The following is a 15,048-nucleotide window of genomic DNA, read 5'->3' as shown; positions in this document are numbered from 1 at the left end:
TTCACTCATCTAAGTGGATTATAACGCTTTTAACATACTATGTACACAACAATATGAGGTGTTGTTCACTTTGGCGAACATCTGTTATTGGAACTACATTCTTAAAGCAAGTTACATGGATAAGTTAGTTGTATTTCACCTTGCTCTACAGACTACCTCATTGCAATCCAACACCTCACAATTTCTAAAATTAAGTGGCTTCATTTATACTTATAAATCTTTTTATTAGCTCACGATTTACCTATGAAATTAAACTACTTATCACAATATCCCAATCCCTAATCAATGGCATCAATGACCTAATGGTGACTCAACCATCACGTAGGCCACCCTTTTAGACAAATAGACATTCTAAATTTAGGTTCCCTTGATACCAATTGTCAACATAAGGAAGCTAACCCATTAATTGACACGGCCAACTTTCAACCGAATATGTAAAGCCTAAATTAATAGTTGTTTAGTTGTATAACCCTATAAACTCCCTTCATCGGCATACATCTCTCTATGAAAGACTGTGTGTGTCGAAGATTGAGTTGGCATATCTCCTTCCAATACCAGATTTTAAACACAGAAACATATCACAATCAACAAGATAAATTAGTAGAGCTAGCTAATATTATTTTAAGGAAACATAATTTTTAAAGGTAAGATTATTTTACCAACTTGAAGGTCAGAGTAGCCGAGTTCTTGACGAGATGGCTAGCGCATGCTGTCCCCTAGGAATGTGCTCTGATACCAACTGAAACATCCCAAGTTTTTTTTTTTTACCAATCTCTCTCGTCAACTACTATTTGAATGATCGTAATGCCGTACCAACAAAGAAATTATCATAACCCAGGGACATGACCGTATCAACATATGTTTATCGATATGAACAAAACTCCTCAAACATTCCCCACCCGAATGACAAAGAAATGAAAATAACTCTCGCAGTGAATCCAGTATGCTCCGCACTCCTGGACAATGGACAGTACCATGCGTCCATCCCGCCTCCTCGTCTACTCCGTCCGTGGACCTTCCGACATATCCTGGAAGGCATCCTCACCTGTGATATAAATGTGGTGAGTCTACGACCCAACAAGTACAGACCAATGTGAACATGAGGATATCCATAAGGTAGTAAAAATAGCAACTAGAAGCCTTTTAAAGAAAACCATAACACAACTCAAGTACGATATGTCACATATAATAGAGAGATATAACATGCAACAGTGATCCTACGTAACTACTAGGGTGAATATGTCACATATCCGGTAACCACAATTAGAGCCAGTCAACAGTCCCATGAACCTAGAGGTACCTCGTAGAGAACATGCATCCAGTCATATAGCCGAAGCTAACATAAATTCCAGTATCAGTCAAGTTTGGATGGGCCCTCCCCGGAGCTCATCCCGGGTCACCCATCCCGTATTGCTACCACATATGCTCATACTCATCCTATTCGCTACATAAGAAAGGAAAACATAATCTATCTTCATTATTCTGTATCAGTTGAACATACTCTTTCTTTTCCATTCATTCTATAACCATTTTCGTATTGAAGAAAACAATGAAATCATGCATCCTCATAAATGAACAATCAGCCATGACAATTCATCTTCTAATCAATTATCTGTACTAGAAGAATCTAATGAAAATTTGCATCGTGGTGAAGAGATATAATAATTACCATCCTACAGCACTATACTAAGTTCCAATCCACATGAAAATTTACCTCCATAAATCAAAAACTACACAAGTTAACTCACAGTATAATAACAGAATAAAAACAACAAATAGATACAACCTATACTTCAGAAATCTACAACTAACAAGTGGATTAGAATATCAAACCTACAGTCCGGTTCTTTCACTATCCACATTCATATATAACATGGGGTATCTAAAGCATATAAAATCTGTTTGTGCATGATAACATTGTAGGAAATATTTCTAGTTGTTTCATAATTCTACGTCTCCTAGGCAAATAGATGAAATAACTACAGTAAATTAACAGAGCAACATCATGCAAGTATCAAATAACTCAATTGCAAAGGCTCGACAACTCAAACAACAAATACTAATCAATCAAAACAAAACCCAGCATTGGTACATAGAACCACACGCCACAGAACAGCTAACTAAAATGCTACCAAATTCCAAACGGCTCTAACATTAATCAAGAAATCTAAAATCACTCAGAAGAAACCAAGACTGTAAAGGAGAACAGAACTACAACTGCTTAGTACAGAGCCATAATATAGTAAATCCTAATAACGTTCCCAGATGCGCAAAGAACAAGTTCATCATCATCCCATTTAACTAAGGCTACCAGAAGCAGGATCCCAGAATCAATTTAACAAGAAGAACCAAACGAAATCCATTTCGATCACAAATCTTAGCAAAACTTTGTGGAAACCCAATTCTTACTCGGACCTCTTAGCAACCACAGAGAAATCACACCATGCTTCATACTCAAATCATACCAGAATCAAAACGCCACCAGTTCTCCCCTCAACAACCCATACAGGCATTTAATCGAGCAAGATTGTGGCGGACGAAATCAATCCACGTTTCCAAAACATTTCAATGAGCCTTCGATTCGTATCAGTAAAATCTTAGAGTAAAATTGAGTACAAACTCATTCACAGGCAAGCTAGATCCATGAAATCCACAAAGAAATAACCCATCGGAAACTCAGAATCCATCCAAAAACATAGGACGCAGTGATAAAGCCTAGAAATCATACGATTCAAACCAAGAAAACCCCATCGAAATCATGACCGAAACAAGACTCCGCAGAATTGAAACCTTTCGTAAATCATTTCACCAAATCCTTACCTAAGAAAATGATTCTCCCCTCCAAGTTCCTACCTCCTTACCTCACAGATCTCGCTCATTCATAGAGGGTATGAACTTGCCTTTCCCTTCCGCGTGTTATCTCCGAAGCCCTCATTCCATGTCAGCGCCGACGGGAAGAAGGTTGCCAGATTCCACTTCCGATCGCGTCGTCCTTAGAGGAGAATCGCCCGCTGAGGTGTGTCCTGGTCGGATCTCAAAGCACCGCTGAGGGTTTCGTCGGGACTAAGAGGCGAGGAGGAGAAAGGGACGGTGCTTTCGGTCGGGCAATCAGTGAGGAATCGGTGAGGCTAAGTTATATACGTAGATAAATTTTTAATCTTAGGTTAAGAGTGGCAACTTAGGGTAATTAGGGTAACCAATTCCTAACTTAATTAGGGTTTCGTTTGTTTCCTTTCATTTTAAGGGTTCTATCCCCTTAAATGATGTCATACAAGTTTATTTAAAATTCTGAAAAATTTCTAAAATTCATAGAATATTTTATAAGTTAATTCTTTAATTGGTACTTGTGTGACCTTAGACATTTTCATAAATAAATTCCTTAATTTCGCTCATGGGTCCTTACATATAAGATGCTAGGTCTATTACACTTAGGAATATAGAATTTATGGCAAAATGATCGAAATTATCAAAAATGGCAACTAAGGCTAGAATTAGGTATTTTCTATACCTTTACATGTTATTTGCCATATGCCATGTCATGACATCATATTTAATCTATGATCATTTGAAATGTCATGATAATGCTTAGGTTATTTATATGTCATGCTTTATTTAAGTTTCATACTTTATGCCATGACATCATGACATTGGCACATGTTTTTACTTTTGATATTATATTATGCCATGTCATCATCTCTTGCATTTATAATCAATTAAATTGGTTTAAGAATAAAAACATAATTTGATATGGAGATCAAATTGTTATTTAGAAAAATGCATGAGAACTTAGATTAAGCTAACCTAAACCCATATCTCATATCAAAATTGACTTGGATGTGTTTGATAGACCTTAGATGTGTGTGAGATATTAGGATGATGAGTTAGGAACAAGGTGCATAGTTCTTGTACCTAGATGAGCCTAATTCAAAATTGGGGATCATAGGGAAAGCTTATGTACAAGTCATGTACATTTAGTCCAGAGATTGTGGTCCTAAATTAAATGGTTTAAAATCATTTCAAAATTTATTTGAAAAACCTTGATGAAGCTTTTCTAGTGATAGCATTCATCATTGAGCAAGGTGATACAAAGATGACTTAACTTTGAGCTATTTCAAAGACTTTTGAACTTTGTATCAAGATTGAAAAATGGAAAATATTTTCATAGAAAACTATTTTTCCTTGATAGTATATGTTATGAGGAATGTATCCTCAAAGTTTTATAATTTCTGGAATTTTCTGGAATTTTGTAGGGGTTTCTGAATTTCGGAAGGAAATTCAGAAACTGATATCAGAGGTTGTGGACCGATCAGAAGGGAGTCTGATCGGTCCAGGCAGTTGTGGATCGGTCACTGTGACCGATCCATGGAAGACCTGATCAGTCCGGTGACCGATCAGGGCGTGCCAAATTGTTGAAATTCGACTGGTTGTCTGAATTTCCAGCTCGGGAGTTGGTATTTTGAAGGTTTGAAACTCTCCAAGACATTGTTGGTGCAATGGTCAAGGGGGAGTTGACCTTTAGGGGGAATTTTACCTATTAGTCAAGGGGAGTTGACTTTTAGGGGGGGTTTTTACTCCTAAAGACTTGAGTGATATGGGATTATCACTAAGTTAATTGTTGACCTTAGTATCAAGGGGGAAATTAAGGGTTTCAATGAAGGGTATGTGACCTTCATTAGAAAGAAACTCTTGACCTTGATTCACTCTTTTTGATGTGTGTCAAAAAGGGGGAGAGTGTAGGTTTGAAGAGAATGGAGAATGTCTAGAGGATGTTCAGGGAAGAACATTGGAAAACCTAAATTAGGTTATCGGGTTAACCTAACTTGATTATGAGTTTTGTCAAACATCAAAAAGGGGGAGATTGTTGGTGCAACCTTAGGTCAAGGTTGACCTGGTTGACCAGACTCGAGTTGACTTGACTCGAGTTGTGTTTTGATGTTTGACGAGTTATATTTGACAATGTTTGACGTGAACAGAAAAGTTGTATCTTGATGTTTTACAAGGATACAAGCTTGGGAGATTGTGGGTGCAACCCGTGGTCAAGGTTGACCTGGTTGACCAGAGGTGAGTTGACCTGACTCGGAAAAGTCCAAGCAGGGAGCTTGGCACGGGAAAAGTCCAAGCAGGGAGTTTGGCATGGTGAAAAGTCCAAGCAGGGAGCTTGGCACGGGAAAAGTCCAAGTATGGAAGCTTGGCACATGGGAAGTCGGAGAGGGATCGGTAGCTCGTTCTCCGGACTGTGGTCAGAGAGGGCTCGGGAGCTCGTTCTCTGGACCACATGGGAAGTTGGAGAGGGCTCGGTAGCTCGTTCTCCGGACTATGGTCAGAGAGGGCTCAGGAGCTCGTTCTCTGGACCGGATGTGGAAAGTCCTGGTGAGTGAAGCCAGGCAGACGGATAAGTCCTGGTGAGTGAAGCCAGGCAGTGGAAAGTCCTGGTGAGTGAAGCCAGGCAGACGGATAAGTCCTGGTGAGTGAAGCCAGGCAGTGGGAAAGTCCTGGTGAGTGAAGCCAGGCAGTTGTGAAAACCCTAGTGAGTGAAGCTAGGTGAAAGTCCTGGTGAGTGAAGCCAGGCAGTTGGAAAGTCCTGGTGAGTGAAGCCGGGCAGATTGGAAATCCTGGTGAGTGAAGGCAAGTGAAAACCCTAGTGAGTGAAGCTAGGTGAAAGTCCTGGTGAGTGAAGCCGGGCAAGGGAAAATCCAGATGGATCAAGGGTAATCGGACATTGGTGTTGAGAAGGTCAAGTAGGTCAAGGGAGTGACCGGATACTTGACACGAAGAGAAAAGTCCAAGTGGGTCAAAGGGATTGACCGGACACTTGGTGGGGAGTCTTAGCAGGTCAAGGGAGTGACCGGATGCTAAGCATGATGTACCAAGAGGTCAAGGTTGACCGGATATTGGTTTGGACTTGGTTTGGGCAAAAACCAAGACCTGGATCGGTCTGGAGACCGATCAGAAAGTGATCAGTGTGCCTCTGTGAGCTTACTGATCGGTCTGGGGACCGATCAGTAGGAAGCCTGATCGGTCCCCGGGACCGATCAGGGTACGCACAGAGAGTTGGGCAACTCTCTGTGAAAGCTTTCTGATCGGTCTGGGGACCGATCAGCATAGAGCCTGATCGGTCCCCATGACCGATCAGCAGCACCCTGGACCGATCAGGGTGGAGCCTGATCGGTCCAGGACTAGCCGTTGTGACTCAACGGCTAGGTTATTTCGGGCTTCTGTGTTCTGGCCTTTTTGCTTGTAGGTTCGCAGGTTGGCTCAGGATATCAGAGGTTATAAAAGGAAATCGAGGGCTTCTACAGTGGACTCTCTCTACAACTTCTTCCTTCTTCTTTTTCCTCGGAACTGAGCTGCTATTCTTCTAAAAGTTGTGCTCTTGAGCTTTGCTGAGCTCCGAAGCTTCGTGTGAGCTTCTTCGACTGAGTTGCTTGTGGCATTCGTCCGTGAAGTTGGTGCTTCATCCGGGACTTTAGTCGACGAGAAGGCAAGCAAGTATTTGTACATTCATTGTGTATTTTGTTCTTGCTCTTCTTTGTATTTCCATATTGCTGTTGCAAGTTTTTATGGCGAGGTTTCTCCACCCATAAGGAGTTTATATTAGCCGATTTTCTGGGGACTCATCCACCGACGGATTGATAGGCTTCGTCCACCTTGTGGACACGCCGAGGAGTAGGAGTATATCTCCGAACCTCGTTACATCGACGCGTGTTGAGGTTTGAATTCTCCGCTTTCGTTTCTATTATTTTTATTTCCGCTGCGCTAACCCTAATCGTAGGAAGAAACGAGCAATTTGGGGTCGGCTATTCACACCCCCCCTCTCTAGCCGAGTACGACGATCCTAACAATTGAGTGAGTTCCAAGAGAATAAGAGAAAGTGAAGGTCACAAAGGAGGATACTACTAGTGAGTGTATAAGATTCCTTTTTGCTTTCTCTCTTTTCTCTCTTTTAAATCCTACCCGAGAGCCCAAGAAGTGCTAGCACACTTGTGGTGCTCTCTTCTCCATCCTTGAGTGTTAGAGAACACTTCTTGTTCGTGTGGATATCACTAGAGAGTTGTCTACGTTGACAAATTCGAGATCCGGCGTACCGTTGGACGAGCGGGATTTGCGAGGGCACGCATCAAAGGTATAAAATGTTTTTCCTTTGTAGATCTACTGTAGATCATAGTTTGAAACTCGTACTCATATTTTTGAAATCTATCCTTCGCACGAGATCCAGTGGCATGGGTGATTCGGGGTTTCCGCGATGCGAAAAGCGGTTTTCGCGGCGCGGAAAACCCAACAGTGGTATCAGAGCCACGTGCGAAGCGAGTACGAGTTTAGATTCGTATTTTTATGAAAAATATAGATCTGTAAACTTTCTATAAATTCATGTTTTTATAGTTTTAATGGGTATTTTTCTCGTAGAAGCTAAGCACAAGTGTTTAGACACTTGTAGGCTTCGACTACCGAGAAGAATTTTCCGAAACGACAATGTTTTGCCCCAAAATTTTTTTGGGACAGCGGGCTTAGGCGCTGTTAGATCGCAAAGGAACCCTCGCGATGGCTAGATCGCGGGTAGGGGCGCTGCCCCTGGCCCCGCAAGGGGATTCGTTCCGCGATTGCGCTCGAAAACGCTAAACGGGACCGCCGGGAAAAATTTACTCATAAAATATTAAAAATTATGAAAATTATGGAAAATATATAATTTAGAATTATATATTAATTTTGTGATAGTCATGGCCCAAAAGACACAAATTGGATTTGGAAATGTGTTGTAATTCATAATACGGCCTGCGTGCCGTTATGTGATGTGCGTGCTGTATTTATTTTATTTTCACGACCTGCGCGTCGTGCCTTTCTCTTATATTCTGGTTGTAAATTAGATTTAGACTCGAATGTAACTCGAGTTTCAAAATTGTAATGAAATTTTGAAGCGGTGGAAGGTCCACACGAGACGGAGTTACGAGGAGGGTGCGAGCAACACAAGGTGGTCAAAGGAAGAAGCTTGAGAAGCTGTTGACCTTAGGTTGACCATCCGATCTTCTCATTGGCTTGAGAAGATCGTAGTAGGGCCATGACACAATCACAAAATAATTTAATTAATTGCTTATATATATGTGATGCATGTTTAATTAAGTAGTTAATTAGTGCCTAGCGATTAGATTAGATCTAAATCGTGCACATGATGCACCCTTCGATTAGATTAGATCTATCGAGTATATTATATGCATCATCGTTTAGATTAGATCTAAAATGCATCAACTCGTAATGCCTACCATGTCGTGATACCTACCACTACCTCGATCGCATGTTGTTGTTGAATCTGCCAAAGCAGAGCAACACATACTATCTTGGTAGGGTACGGAGGGACAATCTTGGTCCCGCCTATCAACGCATGGATGAGTACAACTCAATTAGATTGAGTATTCCTAGTTTACTCAGTTGGATCGAGTACAACTATAGGCATTCTTCCAACGGTTGGAAAGGTAGGTCAAAATCACGTTTATATTAACTCTTGGGCGTATTAGCCAAAGCTAACTCGAGTTTTAATATAAATGCGGATTTTATCCTATAAATAAGAGTTGCATTGAGATGTAATTGGTAATCGTTACCTACCGATCATACTAAGTCTTGGGCGTATTAGCCAAAACTAACTCAAGGGTTAGTATGATGTGTATCTTGTTCCACATTAATTATAGAATTCAGTGGGAGCATCATTTAGTTAAAGGCCTAATTAAATGATTAAGAATATGATATTTATTTCTACATTTATTTCTGTTGTAGATTACCATGACGTCGAATACGAACACCTTCTCTCTGCGATCTGTCCTTAAGAAGGACAAGCTCAACGGAGCAAATTTCCTGGACTGGTACAGGAACCTGAGAATAGTTCTCACCCAAGAACGTGTTGGTTGCTACTCGGAAAACCTAGAGGTTCCACTGTACAAAAATTTTGTACAAAGGTCTGAACCTTTTCCTAGCTACCATGTGTTCTTTTTAAATTAAATTTTGGATCGCCTGCGGAACTTAACACGTTTGATCCAAAACTTAATCTATTTGTTCTTTAAGGTTTAGACTTGGATCTCCTGCGGAACTTAACACGTTTGATCCAAATCACCTAAGTTATTAATTCCATTAAATATTAATTTCCATAATTGGTTCCCAGTACTGACGTGGCGAGGCACATGGCCTTCTTGGATATGGGAACAACCACCACCGACTAGACAAAACCTTTTATGGAAAGCTAATATTTAATTTCCTAAAATAACTTTAGGTCAACCAAAAAGAACAATCAAATCACAAGGAAAAGAAAAATAAAAGAACACAACTTCGAAAAACATATTCGAAATACTAGAATCGTAAGCCTCTTGTATTTGGTATTATTTCCATAAATAACTAGCATGATGCGGAAAGGAAAAATTACTAGTTATACCTTCTAAAAAAAACCTCTTGATCTTCTACCGTATTCCTCTTCTAACCTCGGACGTTGTGTGGGCAACGATCTTCCGAGATGAGAACCACCAAGCACCTTCTTCTTCCTTGCAAATTTCGGCCACCACAATTCTCCAAGAGAAGTAGAGGTCCGGCCACCACCACCAAGCTCCAAGGGATGCAAGAAACAAAACCACCTTTCTCTCCTTCTTCTCCTAGCTAGAACCGGCCACCATCAAGAGCTCCAAGAGAGGTTGCCGCCGGCCATAAGAAGAAGAGAAGAGGAAGAAGGGCCGGCCACCAAGGAGGAAAAGAGAGGAGAAGAATAATAGAGTTGATCACCCGTGAAGGCACCTCTACCCCCTCTTTTATAATCCTTGGTCTTGACAAATAAGGAAATTTTAATAAAAAATTCCTTAATTATTTTGTCATAAAAAAGAAAAATTATTTTAATTAAAAAACAATTTTCTTCTTTTAATAATAATGGCCGGCCACTTCTAATTCCCCAAAACAAGGAAAATTTAATTCACACAAGAATTAAAACTTCCTAATTTGTTTCTAGAAATTTATAAAAATTTCTCCAATAATTTTTATCCCTTCATGATTGGTTAATAAAAAGGAAATTTTATAAATTAAAATTCTTCTTTTAAACATATGGATAATTTCCAAAAGGAAAGTTATCTCTAAAAATTAAAATCTCTTTTCAATCTACAAATAAGGAAAGATATCAAATCTTTTCTTAATCTTTTGTAGAAACTAATAAAAGAGAATATTTAATTTTTAAACTTCTCTTTTAAATTATTATCATGGTTAAAAAAGAAAGTTTTTCTTAAAAATAAAATCTCCTTTCAATCTACAAATAAGGAAAGATTTCAAATCTTTTCTTAATCTTTTGTAGAAAGCTTTAAAAGGAAAGATTTAATTTTTAAACTCTCTTTTAAAACTATGATATCCACATAAGAAATAATTTTAATAAATAATCCTTTTTAATATGATGTGGCCGGCCACCTAAGCTTGGGCTCCAAGCTATTGGCCGGCCAACCTTTAGGCTTGCCCGGCCCTAAGCTTGAGCTTCAAGCTTAGCTTGGCCGACCCCTATTGGTTGGGTAAGAAGGTGGGTATGTGGTGGGTATAAATCTCTATATACAAGAGGCTACGATAGGGACCGAGAGGAGGAATTGGTTTTGGTCTCCCGATGAAATTAAGCTTTCCGTGTTCGCCCCGAACACACAACTTAATTCCATCAATAATAATTCATTCCACTAAAGAACTATTATTGAACTACCGTACCAATCCCAAATTACATTTTGGGCTCCTTCTTATTATGAGTGTGTTAGTCTCCCTGTGTTTAAGATGTCAAATGTCCATTAATTAAGCGAGTTACTGACAACTCATTTAATTAATATCTTAGTCCAAGAGTAGTACCACTCAACCTTAACGTCCTGTCGGACTAAGTCCACCTGCAGGGTTTAACATGACAATCCTTATGAGCTCCTCTTGAGGACATTCTCAACCTAGATCACTAGGACACAGTTTCCTTCTATAATCAACAATACACACTATAAGTGATATCATTTCCCAACTTATCGGGCTTATTGATTCATCGAACTAAATCTCACCCATTGATAAATTAAAGAAATAAATATCAAATATATGTGCTTGTTATTATATTAGGATTAAGAGCACACACTTCCATAATAACTGAGGTCTTTGTTTCTTTATAAAGTTAGTATAAAAGAAACGACCTCTAATGGTCCTACTCAATACACTCTAAGTGTACTAGTGTAATTATATAGTTAAGATAAACTAATACCTAATTACACTACGACCTTCCAATGGTTTGTTCCTTTCCATTATGGTCGTGAGTTACTGTTTATTATTTATAAGGTACTGATAACATGATCCTCTGTGTGTGACACCACACACCATGTTATCTACAATATAAATTAATTGAACAACTACATATATCATAAATGTAGACATTTGACCAATGTGATTCTTATTTCTAGACAAATGTTTATACCAAAAGCTAGGCTTTTAGTATACACTCTAACAGAACGTAAACTGCACGTTCTGGAGCAGCCCATTCCGGAGGCTCCTCCTGCCACTGCCACGCGAGCAGACCGAGATGCTTACAAGAAGCATCAAGATGACGCATTAGATGTGTCCTGTCTTATGCTCGCGACCATGAACTCTGAGCTTCAGAAGCAACATGAGTTGATGGGAACTTACGATATGGTTGAACATCTTTGTCACCTATATCAAGGACAAGCAAGGCACTGGAAGAGGAACTCCAAAGAATACCTGGAAGATCTTAAGAAGAAGAGAAATAAGATTTCTACTTCAGGTATACATGTTATAGAAGTCAACCTCTCTATTTCTTCATCGTGGGTATTAGATACCGGATGTGCTTCGCACATTTGTACTAATGTACAAGCGCTGAGAAATAGTAGGGCATTGACGAACGGTGAGGTAGACCTACGAGTAGGCAATGGAGCACGGGTTGCTGCTATTGCTGTAGGAACTTACTATCTATCTTTACCCTCTGGGCTTGTACTAGAATTAGATGATTGTTGTTATGTGCCTGCCTTGACTAAGAACATAATTTCAGTTTCTTATTTGGACAAGAAAGGATTTTCGTTTACAATAAAGAACAAATGTTGTTCTGTCTATTTAAACGATATGTTCTATTGTAGTGCACCTCTGATGAACGGACTCTATATTCTAGATCTTGAGAGCCCTATCTATACCATAAATACCAAGAGGTTCAAGTCAAATGACATGAACCAAACCTACCTCTGGCACTGTCACTTAGGTCATATAAATGACAAGCGCTTATCCCAGCTCCATAAGGATGGTTTGCTGGACTCATTTGATTTTGAATCATATGAGATATGCGAGTCATGCCTACGAGGCAAGATGACCAAGACTCCCTTTAGTGGGCACAGCGAAAGAGCGACTGATTTGTTAGGACTCATACATAGTGATGTATGTGTCCCTTTCAATGTCGCTGCTAGAGGCGGTTATAGGTATTTCATCACATTTACTGATGATTTCAATAGATATGGTTATGTGTACTTGATGACACATAAGTCTGAATCCTTTGAAAAGTTCAAAGAATTCAAGAATGAAGTACAGAACCAGCTTGGCAAGAGTATTAAGATACTTCGATCCGATCGAGGTGGAGAATACCTTAGCCATGAGTTTCGTGACTATCTAGCAGAGTGTGGGATCCTATCCCAACTCACTCCTCCTGGAACACCAGAGTGGAATGGTGTATCGGAAAGGAGGAATCGTACCCTATTAGATATGGTGCGATCGATGATGAGTCACACAGATCTTCCGACATACCTTTGGGGCTATGCTCTAGACACGACAGCTTTTATACTCAACCGAGTTCCATCCAAGGCTGTGATAAAGACACTATATAGGATATGGACTGGGAGAGATGCCCAGGTGTTTTTCATGAGGATTTGGGGTTGTGAGGCTTACATTAGACGTTAAGTCTCAGAAAAATTAGGACCCAAATCCGACAAGTGCTACTTTATTGGATATCCCAAGGAAACTAAGGGATATTACTTCTACATTCCCAGTCATCACAAGGTAGTTGTGGCAAAGACTGGGGTCTTTCTAGAAAGAGACTTTGTTTCAAGAAAGACTAGTGGGAGCGCGTTCGATCTTGAAGAAGTTCAAGATGCGAACAATAGCACTGATGCCTCGATGGAAATTGAACTGGAACCACAAAGTGTTGTGGATGATGTTGTTCCACAAAGAGTTGAGGAACAACAACCAGTTCAAGTAGACCTACCTCTTCGCGGGTCTGATAGGGTACGTCGTCAGCCTGAGAGATACTCATTTCTCTTGTCTGACCATGATGACGTTATGCTCATAGAGGATGAGCCTACCACCTATCTGTGATGAGATCAGATTCCGAGAAATGGCTAGAAGCCATGAGATCCGAAATGGAATCCATGTACACCAACCAAGTATGGACTTTGGTTGATCCACCTGAAGGGGTAAAACCCATTGGGTGTAAGTGGGTCTTTAAGAGAAAGACTGACATGGATGAACTTATCTATAAGGGTCGCTTGGTAGCTAAAGGTTTCAAGCAGATTCATGGTATTGACTATGATGAAACCTTTTCTCCAGTAGCGATGTTTAAGTCCATTCGGATCATGCTTGCTATTGCAGCCCACCATGACTATGAGATATGGCAGATGGATGTCAAAACCGTGTTTCTGAATGGAAACCTGCTCGAGGATGTGTACATGACACAACCTGAGGGTTTTGTAGATCCACAGCATACTAGCAGAGTATGCAAGCTGCATAGGTCCATTTATGGACTAAAGCAAACTTCTCGGAGCTGGAATCTTTGATTCGATGATGCAATCAAATAGTTTGATTTCATCAAGAACGAAGATGAACCTTGTGTCTACAAGAAGGTTGTATGGGACATAGTTGTCTTTCTCATATTGTATGTGGATGACATACTACTCATTGGGAAGGACATCCCTTTGCTTCAGTTTGTCAAGACCTGGCTAGGGAGTTGCTTCTCAATGAAGGACTTAGGTGAGGCATCCCGCATTCTAGGGATACAGATCTATAGAGATAGATCTAAGAGATTGCTTGGCCTAAGTCAGAGTACATACATTGACAAGGTACTCCTTCGGTTTGCCATGCAGAACTCTAAGAAGGGATTTCTGTCGATGTCACATGGCGTGAGTCTTTTGAAGACTCAAGGTCCCTCTTCTAGAGAGGAGAGAGATCGCATGGATCAGATCCCTTATGCCTCAACCATAGGATCTATCATGTACGCTATGCTATGTACTCGACCTGATGTCTCGTATGCTTTGAGCATGACGAGCAGATACCAGTCAGATCCAGGTATTTGGATAGCGGTCAAGAATATTCTTAAGTACTTAAGAAGGACTAAAGAGTATTTCTTGATATATGGAGGCAATGATGAGCTAGCTGTAAAGGGTTACAGTGATGCTAGCTTCCAGACCGACCAGGATGATTACAGATCGCAGACGGGGTTCGTGTTTTGCATTAATGGTGGTGCTATGAACTGGAAGAGTTCGAAGCAGGACACAGTTACTGATTCTACAACAGAGGCCGAGTACATTGCTGCATCAGAGGCAGCAAAGGAGGCAGTTTGGATCTACAAGTTCATCACTGAACTTGGGGTGGTTCCTAGCATTGCTGACCCCATTGAGCTCTATTGTGACAACAATGGAGCTATAGCACAGGCGAAGGAACCTCGCTCACACCAGCGGACCAAACACATACTACGACGCTTCCATCTCATTCGAGAGATCATCGAGAGAGGAGATGCGAAGATTTGCAGACTACCTACAGAGGCTAACATCGCAGATCCCTTGACCAAGGCTTTGGCACAGAGGAAGCATGATGGTCACACTAGGTCATTGGGGCTTAGAGCCTACACTGATTGGCACTAATGCTAGTGGGAGATTGTTAGCTAGAGCCCTAGAGCCCTAGAGCCAATGATTTGATGATTGTATTTTGGACTTGTTGTATCATATTCTATATAAATAAAGGCATTTGGTTTTTGGTTATTATACTTACTTGTATTGGTGCCAAATAAACTAAGTATAATAACGCCCTTGAGTAGAAGGT

Source organism: Zingiber officinale, chromosome 9A (assembly GCF_018446385.1).
Source record: "Zingiber officinale cultivar Zhangliang chromosome 9A, Zo_v1.1, whole genome shotgun sequence".
In the NCBI taxonomy this organism is placed as follows: domain Eukaryota; kingdom Viridiplantae; phylum Streptophyta; class Magnoliopsida; order Zingiberales; family Zingiberaceae; genus Zingiber; species Zingiber officinale.
Note: the sequence above shows the minus strand (reverse complement) of the source record.